Below are 15,823 nucleotides of genomic sequence, written 5' to 3'. Positions count from 1 at the left end.
TAAGAATTCTTTAGGTGTATTTACACAGATGCTGAAATTATTCTTCGTTCTTTGCTGTTGACTTGAACCCAAACAGGACAAGGAGAAACAGAAGGAGGATCTCTAAAATGTTTGCAGTAAATATCAGTCATGGTGGGTAGAAACAACAGGTAGAGAAAGGTGAGATAGCTTCCAGATTGGGCCACTACAGGGGTGTGAGAGTCTTTAGTAGCAGGAGCCCAGAAGACACAGCATAAGCATTTCCAGCATGACACTGACTCATACAGTGGAGTCATGCCAGTGCAGATGGAACATGAAATTTAAAGGTACCGGCACATTGTCACAAAACACAGCAAAGCTGCACCAGAAACTCGTTTGCTGTCACTGGTATGGTTAGTAGTCTGTTATCTTATATGCAAATATGCTGCAATCTGTTTCGTGTGGAGATAGAAATTGAAACTGCTTTATTTTAAGATCTGACACAAACATTTTAAAATAGCTCGCAGTTCAAATATGTCAGGTTGATGAAGCCATTGGCATCGTTTCATGACTTCAAGAGTTTAAACATCGATGCCGGTGATGTCACCTCTCAGTCGTCTGGGAATAAAGTATCACGTGGGGGAAACTGGATGGAACGAATCAGGAAAGTGTCAGATGTTAAAATGTACAGCGCTTGCGGTGAAGGAGAAAAGCAACTTATATCAAAAGCAAAAAATATGTCTGATTTATAACAAGTTTTAACAGGCTTTCCTTAGGGCTGGTCTTAACTAAATAAAATCAATAAGGAGGCCACTGCTTTAGTTATAGGCCTCATCTAGATGCCTGAAATGTAATCAGCACAAAACTAGCTGCACAATGTGGTTTATCTCAGCACCTTTTCCTGTACCAAGCTACACCGGTAGTCCTATTACATGAGCATATACTGTATGGGGATTCAGCCATGTATTAATAGTAAAAGACAGTAAAAGACAATCACAGGGTCACCGCTGACCACATATTGTAATAGTAGTGGTATGATGGTGTGTTACATTGGCACAATTTGGGGATTTTAGTTCATTGACAATTCATATGTAGCAAATAAAAAAAGTTAGTGTGTACAGTATGTCAGTGTGTTTCAGTTCAGCAGATGTCCCATGACACCAGGGAAGGAGACACTCTTGTGACTCACAGAAAACCTACAGAAAGAGAAGAGCTTCTTGACATCTCTTCATCTGGCATAACGATACCTTTTGTGAACCAAAGAAGAAAAAAAAGAGTCAGATTTGGACTCCTCATTCCATTTGACCGTTGGCTTCTGGTTATCTAATGCTTTGTAGTCATTAGTGTCGTACAATGTTTCCCACTTCATAGGATCTGCCCTCCAGGGCAGATTTAAGTTAAAGGCTAACATCAGCAGCAGTTAGTATTATAGTAAATATTTGTTGGCCGTATGCAAATTCTGTCTATGAGCCTCTTTGGGTTCTCTGAAACGTTTGAGTCGAGGCCCCTTGGCTTTGTGGTCCAGAGAAATCACTTCTGCAGTTTTCCACTTCATTTCCTGCCGTCAACATACCCAGTTTGATCAAATCTATTTATGTCAGTTATCCCTGTTAGAGTCTTTTGGAAATCCAGTTTACCCAGTGGTCTCTTGCTTACTACACTGTTATTAATGAAAGAAATATAATGACTATGTGTGTAATTATGTCACATATTAACATGTCCAACCTTTGACATGTCCAACCTTTAATTCACTGTAGTATGTGTAGGTATTTTTATCCATTTGAGGACACCATCATGAATCATGAAATGACTCATGAAAAGTGGAAAATATCATTAATCTTCCTAAAAATGACACAGACATGTGCACATATATTACACACATAGCTTACTGGAAAATGTGGACATGTTTTACACGTTTGTGCGACTCTCGCTAAAAGATGTGGACATTATCTTCTGAACTGAATGTGGTCATTGAAAGTATTATAATATACTGTATGTTATTTTGTCAGTATGAAATTTGGACAGTTTGCTTTAGAAAGAATCTCTCTCTCTCTCTCTCTCTCTCTCTCTCTCTCTCTCTCTCTCTCTCTCTCTCTCTCTCTCTCTCTCTCTCTCTCTCATATCTCCTTTACTCTATAGTCAGGGTTTTGGCTTTCTTGCTTAAACCAGAAGCCACCCAGCCAATATTGTCAACGTTCTCCACACTTTTAACGCAAACACTCTTTATACCACTTAGTTGACTCTAATGTGGGTTTGCTCAAGGTTCTTCAGCTTCACCTTCATAGAATGTGTTTATGTTTTTAAAACAATCACGTTCTTGTGTAGGCAAACCGAGTCTCAGTGGGAAACATGTCATCTTACCTAGAGTCTATTAACACACTTAATATCCTGAAAGGATCATTACATTACGCACTCTGTTTTAAAACAAGGTCCATAACATCGCATGGCACAAGTAGTGGCAACATGGTCATTAAGTTTGAAGTACACTCAAGTGTTTACAGCTTTAGCAATGCCAACAAGACCTCTTTAGATATGAGCCCGGCGTATCCATGGCAACTATCGATGGTAAAGATAATCTTAGTCCTCTCCACAGAAAGGAAAGCCTGGTCAATTGAATGCTCACCAAACACTGCATAAATTAATCTGATTTGTTCTGTATACAGGGCAGGAAGAAAAGGACAGAAACAAAAGAAGGAGATGAGAAGTGTTTGCTGCCTGGTGATGAGTCACTTTGTTTTGCTTGTCACCTGGAGATAAAGTACAAAGCAGATGGAATATGACTATGATTCCAAACACATACGCATTGTTTATTGAACAGGGAGAAAGAATATGCAGTGAGAAAACTCTCTCTCTCTCTCTCTCTCTCTCTCTCTCTCTCTCTCACTCTCTCTCTCTCTCTCTCTCTCACACCCACACACACACTCACACACACACAAAGGCTCACACAGTACACATGCGATAATGCACACGCAGTGAGAAGAGAAGCCGAGCTAAATTTCGCTGACAGATGATTCCAGAAAAGAAGAGGCAGAGCAAGAGAGTAAAAAGCACACAAAAAAAGAGAAGTAATGCTGTAACGGAGAGGACTTCAGGTCCTAAAGTCTGATTCAGCACCTTAATCTTCACTCTGTGGGGATTTGATTGGAGACACAAGAGCAGAGGACTTTGTTGTATGATTTTATGTTTTTCCCAACAGCAAAAAAGGAAGATAATAACAGTGTTAATGTAACTACTGCTTTGAAAATGAATGTGGTTCTTTATGTGCATTATCATTAAGAGTCCCAGAAATGTTGTATGCTCCACTCCCTTTTAAAAAGCGTGAAACATTTCTGCTTCTGGACCATAAACCATACACATTAAAACTGCATCAGTAAACCAAGCTGATAATTATGAAACCCAGCATAGTGCTGCGTATCAAAGTCTCCAATTAGGAACAAAAATCATCTTGAACTGTTGTTTTTTTTTTGCAGAAGTCTGAGGTACCTGTAAGTGAAGAAGAGTTTTAGTGACCTTTTGACTATAATTTATTTCATAAGGCAGACTTGACCAAATACTTGGGCATGAGGTAGCTTAGTTTTTAATGTGTTGGGCTATCAATTGGAAGGCTGTGATTCGATCCCAGGTCAACCAAGCTGTCACTGTTGGGCCCCTGAGCAAGGCACCTAACCCTCAATTGCTCAGCTGTATAAAAAAAATTAGATAATGTAAGTCGCTCTGGATAAGGGCGTCTGCCAAATGCTGTTAATGTAAATACACACAAGGCATGTTCACACAGGATTAATGTAGTCATTTCTCTTTGTGAAGGTCAAACAGGTCATGCCTGTACTAGTATTTTAAATGATCGGAAGCCGGAATGTCATAATTCAAGACACAAGATGACATGAGATAATTAGCATGCTTGAGGGTTTCCTTCAATCCACATTGCATCAAACTGAGCCAGTTTTCCCACGCAACACTTTTCAGAGCACAATATTAATAGCCTGAGCATTCATTTTGTTTTTTCTGTTATGTACACAAACAAAATTTTAAAAATGTTGTCCAGAGTTGTGTTCATTCTAGCTTTGTTATGAACATGTTTTTTCTCTGCATCATTAGTCTTCCAAGAGGGGGCACATAACCCAGGTAAGAGATTAGTTCGGTCAGCCTGGTCCCGATCAGCCGAGTCCACAGGAGGCAGCAGGAGGTCATGTCAAGTTTGGCATCACACACTGCTGTTAATCATAGTGCATACCTTCAGCATGTTTCAAAGTCAGTCGTGCACACAATCGTTAACTAGCATCATACACGAGTACCTTTATGGAATGATGTCTAGTTGCATTACTGAGCTGCACCTTGGAAGTGTTGCTCCCAATTAAAGAATACCGTTTTGGGTCGAACGTAGGGTGACTTGTTTTTCTGAGTTGAGAGAACGGTGAGATTTCGTCACTCTATTGTCCCTGATGCACCAGCGGAAGTTTACTCTTTTTTATATTCTGTCCTTTTTACTCCAAGCATTATGATGAATAATAAATGGTGTGTGTGTGTGTGTGTGTGTGTGTGTGTGTGTGTGTGTGTGTGTGTGTGTGTGTGTGTGTGTGTGTGTGTGTGTGTGTGTGTGTGCGCATGAGTACAGGAGGCAGGAAAACTAATCACCCAGCCTCAGCACTGAGGAAAATGTCAATGTCATTTTGAGATTTATGAAGCATGGAAGGCTGCTCCGGGAGAACAATGTCCTCTCGGCTTCATCTGCACATTCAATTAGCACCTCTTTTGTCCCAACTCGCCCTTATAAAACTGTTATTTCTGTTCTACCAGGACGGAAGGGCAGCACACGAGTCGGACCGGTCCGACCCATACGCTGGCCTAACAGGTTGTGGAACTTCAGTGTCATTTTCAGGTCTATCGTCATTGTTTTGTGTTTTCCTCAGATAGTCATGCGTCAGCTGCATGATGCCGTCTTTCAGCCGGCACGTGATTGCTGAACTTTTCAACTTCACTTGCAATCAGTGATATGTTCTAATAATTCATGGATCCCTTATAGGCTAAAGTTGAACGCTCTAAGGGCTTAGGAGTGCTATGAGTTCTAAGAGCTGATCTGTGTTTGCTAGTCCCTCAGTAAATCAACACTAAGTATGTCACGGCGATGTGCTGACTGTTCCCACGTCAACGTGAAAAGCTGTTTATCACTGATGAGCCAGACTCTAGTGGAGAGTCAAAAAAGCTTCCTTCCTTCATATTCACACTTTCTCATAGTAACGCTCAGCTGAAAGGAAACACAAGCCGTAGAAACCAACAATTCTTTTTTTCTTCACTCTACAAATGTCATTATAGCTTTTAAACATCAGTTCAAAGGAAACAGTCCTATTCTGGATCTATTCTGGCTGGACTTCACCAGCAACACGTGTAGACATACTTATGTTTTTGTGTAACTGGTATTTTTCAGTATTTGAGCAGCTCCACACAGCCATCTGTTTTGAGTGAAGCTGTAGAGCTGATCAGTGCAACACTGCATAAACATTTCATAGTGAAGACAGAGAAGGCAAAGTCTTCTGAGAGCCCAGGCACGTCTGGGCCATATCTCTAGCCAAATCTACAGAACAGTTTAGAACCTACGTGTCTTATTTTTTGCTGAAGAAACAAATAAAAAATAGCTCAATGTTTACTGCTAGATCAAATGAGCTCAGACATTCACAGCACCGCTTGGGTATAAACCGTTCGGATCGTTCACATCGTATTGCGGTGGTTAGTCTTCAGAAACTAATCATAAAGTATATAGTACATAAAGTCTATCTGTTTTTCCAGAGTATATAACTGTTTACGTCCTGAAACACACATAAACATAAGTATTTATTATTGTTGTTCCAAATTCCGTACGGTTTAGTTGAATTTTTACGTTTCACCTAATAAGTACATCTGAGTAAATGTGTTTTTTTACATAATGAAGCATACTTTAAGAGTTTTGTTTTTTTTTTAAAAAAGACATTTTGAAACCTAATTAAAATATTACTATATATTACGATATTACTTTTATATTACCATATTAACTATATTGCTAAAAAGGTCAATTTTTTGGAACCAAAGGACACTGGTTCATGCTCTAATGTCCTTTATTTTGTGCATCTGTCCGAGATTCTCAGTGATAACTCAAAAATAATCCACCATATACAGTATTTTTGCCAGAGAAGAAATAAATAAACAACATGTATTAACTAATCAGATTTGAGAATTCAAACTGGTATAAATGAGAAGGTTTAGGTCTGGTCGGAACGTCTGGTTGTAGTATTTGAATCCAAATTTCAATCCATGTTCAGCTTCTGTGCACAAGGAGCTCCATGGATGACTCAGTACACATTTAAGACAGCACGTTTTTTTTGCCGTTATGGTGCCTAGCAACTGTTATTAAAGAGTGGAAGAGAATAAGAAAAACGATGAAGAACATAATATTGGCAATCAAATTTAGGTATTGAATTCAAAGAGACGACCGTGTGGTGACACGTACAGTACAGTGGTGAACTCGTCTACCACGAAAGCGCAGGGTTGAAATTTGCGTCCAGCTGTGGCAACATTTACGTCTTTTCTCATTTTCTCTCTGCCCCGGGGCTTATCTCGGCTCACCAGATGATTTGGGTTTTCTGCAATTTCAATAAACATATATAAACAAAACGGACTTGTCAGCTGGTAAAGGTGCGTCGACGTCTGCATGCCACATGAGAGGAGCTGTGGAAATGATCCGCCGACAGCAACAGCCTTTGATCATGACACGAATAATGTTTTTTAGCCCAGGCTGCTTGTCTGCGTGTTCTGTGAAGTAGCTTAAATTTTGACTTGAGAAGAAACAATACAGATATTTGAATAAAATAATTATAAAGCTGACTTTTTGGAGTATGGAGTACAATTTTCTTATAATGTTTTAACAACTTAAACAGGTTATTTTTTGACTCGTAACCTTCAACCGAAGTTACTGAACACATCAAATCTAGGCTTGTAGTCATTGTACAATTAGTTTTTTGTTTTGTTTTGGGTGTTTTGTGTGTGTGTGTGTGTGTGTGTGTGTGTGTGTGTGTGTGTGTGTGTGTGTGTGTGTGTGTGTGTGTGTGTGTGTGTGTGTGTATGTTTATGGACTCACTCCCTAGTTTCCAGCCTTTCTTTGGTTTAGTCCTTTTTCAGAGGCTTCTAATTAATCATGCATTATTGAGAAATGGAACTCGATGAGGTTTTACTTTTGCTGCAGTCCCAGCAGGTACACACACACACACACAGACACAGACACACACACACACACACACACACACACACACACACACACACACACACACACACACACACAGAGAGAGAGAGAGAGAGAGAGAGAGAGAGAGAGAGAGAGAGAGAGAGAGAGAGAGAAAGAGAGAGAGAGAGAGCTCTGAGATTTCTTTTCCTGCAGCATGCCTAAGAGGACATCCAGGGTCACTCATTCTCATGTACTATATTCACCATACAGTCTATGCCTGTGTTTATTGAGCGCACTAAATCTTGCTATGTTCAGTGAAATGGTGCTTCCAATCTGCCCCTTTCACTGAGGCGGCCCATAGGAGAACAGCAGCCGAACAATCACATGCCATTCAGGATTAAGACACATGCTGTGCAAAATATTGTCCTTCACTTGCAACAGCACTAGCAAAAGCTCAGTCTTGTACACGGGCTGTGGTCCAAGCATGAGCCCACTGTGATTCTTCAAACCATACAAATCGGATTTTAAAAGACGACAAGATTGATCCATACTTCCTACATAATCATCACATCATCTCTGCATTACTGTGGTTATCCATCTATTCATCAATACATCTATAACAGAGTTTAAAAAATAAATAAAGTGGACCATTGCAGATTTACTTCACAGTGCTAGATTTGGTGATGTTCCAACTTTATTCCCTGCACGCCGCAGGTCCAGATGACCGAGGGAAAGGGAGGAGCAGCTTGCTGCCTCAGTGGGTCATGTGCACTTCCTCTGCTGATACCGAGCTCTCTGCGAGCTCACCGTCTGTTACCGCATGGCTCACCTGCCACGCCGGCTGGCCGGCCAAGCTGAGGGCACTCCAAGCAACTACAGAGCCACGATCCTGTCACTGATGTCCATTGAATGAATGAGAACACGGTACATGATGTGCTTGCCATTAGGAATTTTACAGCGTGTGAATAATACAGAGCCGATGGTTATTTTCTCAGGGCTCAGGGACATGAAGCATTAATTGAAACACGTAGATTGGAACTGATGGATTATTCTTATTTTACAACCTCGTCATAGTGTTGATGCTTCACCGGCATTCAGAAGAGAAATATACAGAATATACAGACGTTACAGAAGAAAATATAGAGCTATTAGACTGGATTGATTTGTTTTTTTCAAAATTAAATTTGGGATCAATAACAATGGAAAGGAGCAAGTGTGAAAATCACATTTCTGTGTGTGTGTGTGTTGCTGGGCAGTTTGGGTGTGTGGTTTTTTTTTTATCGTTTTGGGGACAATCTTGTGGAGACCTTTTTGTAACTGGGGTTAAGGTCAGGGTTAGATTTAGGTGCAGCATATTCATTGAATGTGGGTGTGTGTGTGTGTGTGTGTGTGTGTGTGTGTGTGTGTGTGTGTGTGTGTGTGTGTGTGTGTGTGTGTGTGTGTGTGTGTGTGTGTGTGTGTGTGTGTGTGTGTTGGCTTTTAATTCAAGCAATGTAAGAGAATGTTGTTTGCATGGTGTGCTTGTCACTGGGGATGTAACGGTGTACAAATAATGAGCACCCAATTGGACAGTGTTTCCGGACGCAGAGATAAGCAAGCTCAATCTGTTTAGACCAGAACCGATTGATTAGTTCAGATATTTCAGCATCGTGATAGCCTGAATTGCTGGCATTGACATGATTTCTGATGATAAGAGACAACATACTGTAAACTCCTTATGCTACCTCTGGAATCAGCCTCAGAATGTCTCCTTATCAGTTTTTGTTCCCATCCCATTTTTCCTAGAATCGTTCTGGATCTGCTGCAACTCTGCTGACCGGATTAATGTAAAAAACTGGCCTTGTTTGTCTTACACTACACTACACTGCACTACATTACACTAAGGCAGCAAGAAAAACAAATCATTTTTTCCCCACTGCACAGCTTTACATGTGCATATATCCATGTCTGGTCACATGATAGCTGACACTATTCCCTCAACTCTTCAAAACAGGAAGTACTTAAATTAGACCTGCTTCATTAGGAGGTGTATGAATTGCACAGATGTAAAATAGCACTTCTCACACCATCATTTAACAGACCAGGATTAATAACCGTGATATCCACGAGACGAAATCAACACTAGATCCATTTTTGCATTTTGCTTAATTAATGTGGCTCTACATTTTGGGTGCAAGTCAAAGGAGTATTAAAGGATTCACTAGACTGGATCCTAACAGGGGCGGAGACTAGAGCATGTGAAATAAACACTATCTTTTTATAGCTAGGTAGCCTTATGAACCCTGTGGGTCAGCAAGATGTAGTTTAGTGCTGAGGATCTCTTAAGTTACATCAGAAAAGCCTTGAGGAGCCAGTTACTGCAAACTCATACTGTATATAGACATGAATGGTTTTGTTGCTGAGTCTGTAGATGCAAACTGCAGTAAATTAATGTTAATGTTGTAATCAAGGCTACAATTTCAGGCATGCATACTGAACGTTCCTTCATTTTACAAAAGCAAGACGTATTTGCATACTGGAGAAGATTACAATTATGAATAGTTCTAAATAACAAAGAGTTATGATGAGTTATAAAGTGTTGATGCATAATTACTTCCCTGAATGTGTATGAGAAGTACTGTTTCAGACAGTGGTAGAGTAATTATTCATAAATTCATTCTTTTTTTTTCCTTCATTAACCTCTTTATCCTAGTCAGGTTCACCATGGATCCAGAGTCCATCCTAGGAACAGTAGCATCAGGCAGGAACACAAGACACCAGTCCATTGATGAGACACCAGTCCATTAGGGATTAAAAGTCCAAAGTGATATTATCTGCTTTCCATATTTAATCTCTAGACACCAGCTATAACCCACTACAAAAGGACTTTAGAATAAAGGTTTTGGTGTAAGATTGCAAAAGCTTACAGAGATAAAGGTTGCAAGATTAAACAGTGCCATTCATCCATCTTTAGTACAATGTAAGGAGTAATACCAAACTGAAAGAGAAATCCAGTGTAACTGAGAGAATGGGTGCAATGTGAGCCAAGTGCTTAAAGCCTCTGAATTGTAAATATGTTTGTCTTATTTATTAAGGTTTGATTTTGAAAAATACACCAAACAGGAATCTGTAACTTAAATGTCAAGTTCTAAAAGCATGCATTATGATGATTGTGTCTTTGAGACTAAATAGAAGTTTATTAATGTGGTACCGCACACATAAATAAAAATGCTTTTCATCACTGACTGAAAAAAAAACTAAGAGAGCAAATATTACATTAGAGATTACTAGTGGCAATCAGTGGGATCCATAACAAAGTGTGCTCATAATGCCAATGATGAACAGGCTGCTGATGGAGAAGCCAGAGCTTCATACTGACTTACATGTGAGGATCATCTGCAGTAAGGTTGCTTGACTGTGGAGAATTTATACGATAAACCTGATGAGACCATGTTTTTTTCTGTCAGCAAAAAGAAGATCATTAGTGAGCTGGGTGAGTGCTGTACTGTGGACAAAAACCAGGCTGGACAAGTGCAAATGTGTCCCTAATGATGATGGTGGTGAGGAAAAACTCCCTGAGATGACACACATATCGGTAGATTATGTAGCTGTATGGGCTATATGTTGGAAAAGAGTTCACCCTATCAGCTGGCGCTTGCGAAATCTTTTGAATCCCAACGATGCCACAGCCTTCTTCTGGCCTTGGTGTCAGGGTGGGAGGTATAGCATACTCTCTCTCCTGTGTCACTCACAGTGATACACAGCCAATCAGTGGCATACTTTCCTTGTGTGTTGACATGAGACGATGCATGAGAGCAGGGTGAAAAGATGCACAGGATGGCTTCATGGGTCTCTTCACGGGTCTCCTTCCAGTTTCATGGTTTTATAGTGAAAAGTTTGCTACTGGGTAGTAATTGGAGTGGGGGAACTGGGGAAAAGAATTGAAGTAAATGAACTATAGTTGGCTTAAATGTGTTGTCCTCTTTATTCTGGAGGGACTTCCATTCATTAACAAACAACAAGTTGCACATTTTAATGGGTTATAGACAGATTTATGGTTGTGGAACAAGTTTGTTCTCATTCCTGCTAAGGTCATAGCCACGTTATTGTTCATCAGCCTCTTCAGCCTCTCTCTCTCTCAATTTCTCTGTCTGTCTGTCTGTGTGTCTGTCTGTCTCTCTCTTTCTCTCTTCCTTGCCTCTTGCTGTCTGTCTATCAGTCTGTCTCAAAAGGGCAAAGACTAATTGCCCCATATGTTCTTTTTTTCTTACAGCAGCAACAATAGGCTTTAGTTGGTATTAACGCATTGGATACAGTAAACAGTATTTAGAGCATCCTTGCAGTCAAATACAATTGCCACTGCATGTCACATGAATAGTAAATCTTAGGAGGCCCTACTTGCTGATTTTATAGCAACGTTCTGAGGTATAAAAGGACAGAAGCAGTAAAAACGGTGCCACAGACTTTCTTGTACATGTCGCTCTGACAGTCTAAACTGCCAAACTGTCAAAACTGCTTGATTAGTGTACCACTACATGTTCCAGCAAGCCTGCAAGTATTTGGCAGTTAAGTGACTTACAGCGGCACAACAACATCAGTGAAATGACAGCTGAAGTTCCACTGTACTTGTAATAAGCCAACATCCCCGAGACTTTTCCTTAGATATATCCCCTTTTCTGTTTTTTTCTCTCTCTCTGTAACCAGGTTGGAACACAGGGGATTACAGAGTCAGTTAAAATGAATAAAACTAAAATACAATGTGTGGTATGAACAGATAATGTGTTCAAAACAAACGACAGGTATATATTGGGAAGGTAATTAGCAGACATGAGGAACAGGCGTGTCAAGGCAGGAATAAGGATCGGGATTAGGATCAAACACACGAGAGAACAAAAAAAGATAAAGAAAAGCACAATCCAGCAGGGGATTGTCCAGGCTATCATAATAAAATAAGTCAGATTTTTTTTAAGAAAAAGGTTGACAATGCAACTGACTAACTAGCAAGTTTCCTTATGGACTGACATAACATGGGATGTGATGAAAAATGAAATGCAAAGCGACGCATCTCATTCAACCACCTTCTTACTCTAAATTAGGCTACTAGTTTGTATATATTTTAGACATCATATCTATTAAAGATCCAAATTTTACAGGTAGGTACAAACACAAGTTCCTGCTCAAATCCAATCCAGCTGAGACTCGATATGAACTCGAGTGATGTAGCCGAGGTTGTAGAAATGTCCGAGCCAGAGCTCAGACCCCATGTTGACACTGCTGGCATTTTTGTGTCAGTTTTTTTTCCCAGTGTTATAACTCATGCCAAAGCCTTAAACCCAGATTTAATTGGGCATACTATCTGTCTTGGCTGCTTGTAATCCAGCTCATCTCACTACATACAGCAGAGGAGTCCTAGTGGTTTTATGGGGAATGTTTATGCTGTGTCGCTTCTCAGTAAATCCTCAATCCTGGAAAGTCATAAGATTGGGTTTTAGCCAAGCGAGCATTGGTAACAGCTTCATCTTCTACAATATCACTACAGGAAGCTTTGAATGGTAGTTCATGGTAATTAATAGAATTATAACACAGACACAAAGATCGTATTCGTCAGTAAACATCGTCGGTAACAGCGAGTAACTTAAACCTTGTCGTTATTTTTTTGTTGTTGTTGTACTTATCCAGTACACAAAGAACAAACGATAAAGCCTGGGAGCTTAGTGTCCATCTGCCGCTGCTTCTATCATCTGGTTTAATATTAGAAAAGCTGCTGAATGCTTTTAAGAAATAATGCCTTTTGATGTTGGCAGCTACAAAATCAGGTTAACGTCTCTGTTAGGATTCATCTCTAAGGAAAATCCAATTCTAGATAACAGAATATGAGTGAGCGTGTGCGTAAAAGAAACAGACAGACAGGAGAGGAAAAAGAAATATGATGCAACCCTGAACTCTGAGACCCGAGCGACGGTTTACGAGTAACTATATTTTGGTGTATGAATAGGACGCAATTCATTGTCTGCAGATCTACACAGGTGCTACAACATAAGGCATATTTTTGTTGTATGTTGCTATTTTTTTAAAATAACAAGGACGTGATTATTCAAAGCAAAGAGAATGGCTGGCTGGAGGGAAATAATTACTGTATGTTGGAAATAAATGCAGACTTTTATGTAGTGTGAAAGTGACAGAAAAGCAGACAGAATTTACATTGCATTGAACACTATATTGTCCTTTCCTTTCTGAGATCTTCCAGCAAGGTCACTATTTATATACAGTTTACTACCAGGAGCCAGTTTGATCTTTTAGACCCCAATGATAGACTGAAAGGAGGATTGTGAGGAAAATGAGCACAACTCTAGATTATCATTCCTGTCAGTTGCTCAGTGAGGTCACGAGGACGACGCTTCCTCCTACCCAGAACCAAGCTCGCCCTTACAGCGCTTTCTCCCAAAAGTCTCTCATCTTTCTCCTCTCTGCGAGCTAGAACACTTTCAAAGTTATTTAGTCTGTGTCGGGGTTCTGTCGACTTCACGCCATGCCTGATTCCAGCACTAAATCCAAGCACTGATATAACTTGAAAGGAAATGGGTTTGATCTGAAGTGTGCTGGTGCTGATGTAATGAACTGCAAGAAAAGAATAGCGTATAAACGGGCCGGTATATTAAATCCACACAGAGAATTTCTATAATACAGCCGCACATCTGTTTGTTCTTTTCTGTCCTACAGATATATTAAGCTTATTTCAGTGTAAATATGTAGCTTTAATAATCTCATGCATTTGCAGCAGAATGGAAGCAGATGCTAAATTTTGCAGTGGAGGGTCACTTGGTATTCAGTCATTGAGAAAGAAATAAAAGATCAATAGCGGTTAGCAGAGCCTGTGCTGGCTAGCAGGGTGACGAAAATAGCTGTCAGTCTGAACACAGAGAGACCCAAATGTGTCCTTATACTTCACAGGGTTAGCAAATACTTTTAAACTAGCTTTATGGTTGATATATATATATATACCACAGGATGATATTCTTTTATTCTTCAGTTCTCATTGATTTTATTTGTATAGCGCTGTTAACAATGGACATTGTCTCAATGCAGCTCTGAAGAACATTAGAAATATCGTTCAAAAGGTTTATTATACAAAGATTAATATTATACAAAAATTCAAGATTAAAATTAGACTCATATTTAAATGTGTTTGTATTTATCCCCAATGAGCAAGTCTGAGGCAACAGTGGTGAGGAAAAACCCCCCTTAGATGGAAGAGGAAGAAACCTTGAGAGGAAGCAGACTCAAAATGGAACATCATCTTCATTTGGGTGACACTGGAGGGTGTGATTATAAAATGTTATAAACACCAAAGTGTTATTATGACTAATGTCATTTCTACAGTCAGATACAGTCTAACAATTGTGTATTGATGAGGAGGTTGTTGTCCTCAAAAACCACATGGAGTTGCACCTTCTTTTTGAAAGTCTGAAATCTTCATGAAGCGGAACCCAACTGGAGCTGGTACATCTCTAGGTGACTCAGGATCCTCATAGGGTTGGCCTCTTCTCACTGAAGGTTTGAAATGTTCAGAAACCGAACACAACTGGAGCTGGTACAATCTCTGGATGCCTCGGGATGGGTAGAAAAATAGAAGTAATTGGAGAGGAATTAGCGTAGCTGCTGTTCATAGTAATTGCTATTATCCAGTAATACTAATACTTCTGGTTTGAGCTAAGCAGGGTTTCTTTATCAACTTCAATCGAGCATTCAGTCGATTCGTTTGTATCTAAAAGAAATCTAATTAAATACATGCATACATGAATAGAGTGCCGACTCAACCCTAAGTTGAAATTTCATCTGTCTGAAATATTTACATTTGCTCTTTAGTATTGACTTTTACCTCATTCACTGTTCACTGTTAAACCAGAAGAATGTTTTAGGTGTGAAGATTTAGTTTTGTAAATAGAAACTTAGGTAAAGATTACTAACTGGGATTAGATCAGAAGTTTAAGACAATAATGTAAATTAATTTTCCTTGCAATTATCTCTCCATCTAATCTCTCTCTCTCTCTCTCTCTCTCTCTCTCTCTCTCTCTCTCTCTCTCTCTCTCTCTCACTCTGTATCTGACACACACACACACACACACACACACACACACACACACACACACACACACACACACACACACACACACACACACACACACACATACACAGATCATTTACCCTGGAGCAGGCAGCATTCAGAGAGGCTTTTATGTAAGAAGAGGTCTCCACCCTGTGTGCCGAGGTGATGTATTACTCTTTATCATGAAGAACAGCAGAGTCGGGCGAATCCTCCTCTCTCTCAGACTGAAACGCTGTGTAAACACCCACCCACTTGTAAAACAAAGCATTGTCGAAAAAGATCAAAGATAGGATTTGCACTTCAATATGTGTCGTAAGAGGTGCATTAATGTATCAGTTTTTTTATTATTTATTTTTACAAATGCTGCCTCAAAGCTTTCTCTACATCTCGCTGATGAAAAGACACGGACGGTGCTGTTGCTATTCTCGTTGTATTAGCTCGTGTCAAGGCTGGCCAAAGATATGTGCGTCACAAGTGTGCCTGCCTGTTTGTGAAGCACGGCTGCAAATAGCCCCCGCAGTCATGATGTAAAGGAAAAAAGCATGCACTTTTGTTTCCCGAATGCTTGCGTTGTCTCGTGAAATAAATAA

The sequence above is a fragment of the Tachysurus fulvidraco genome, chromosome 8 (assembly GCF_022655615.1).
Source record: "Tachysurus fulvidraco isolate hzauxx_2018 chromosome 8, HZAU_PFXX_2.0, whole genome shotgun sequence".
NCBI lineage: Eukaryota > Metazoa > Chordata > Actinopteri > Siluriformes > Bagridae > Tachysurus > Tachysurus fulvidraco.
The sequence above is the reverse complement of the archived record's forward strand: the minus strand, read 5'-3'. Positions refer to the sequence as shown.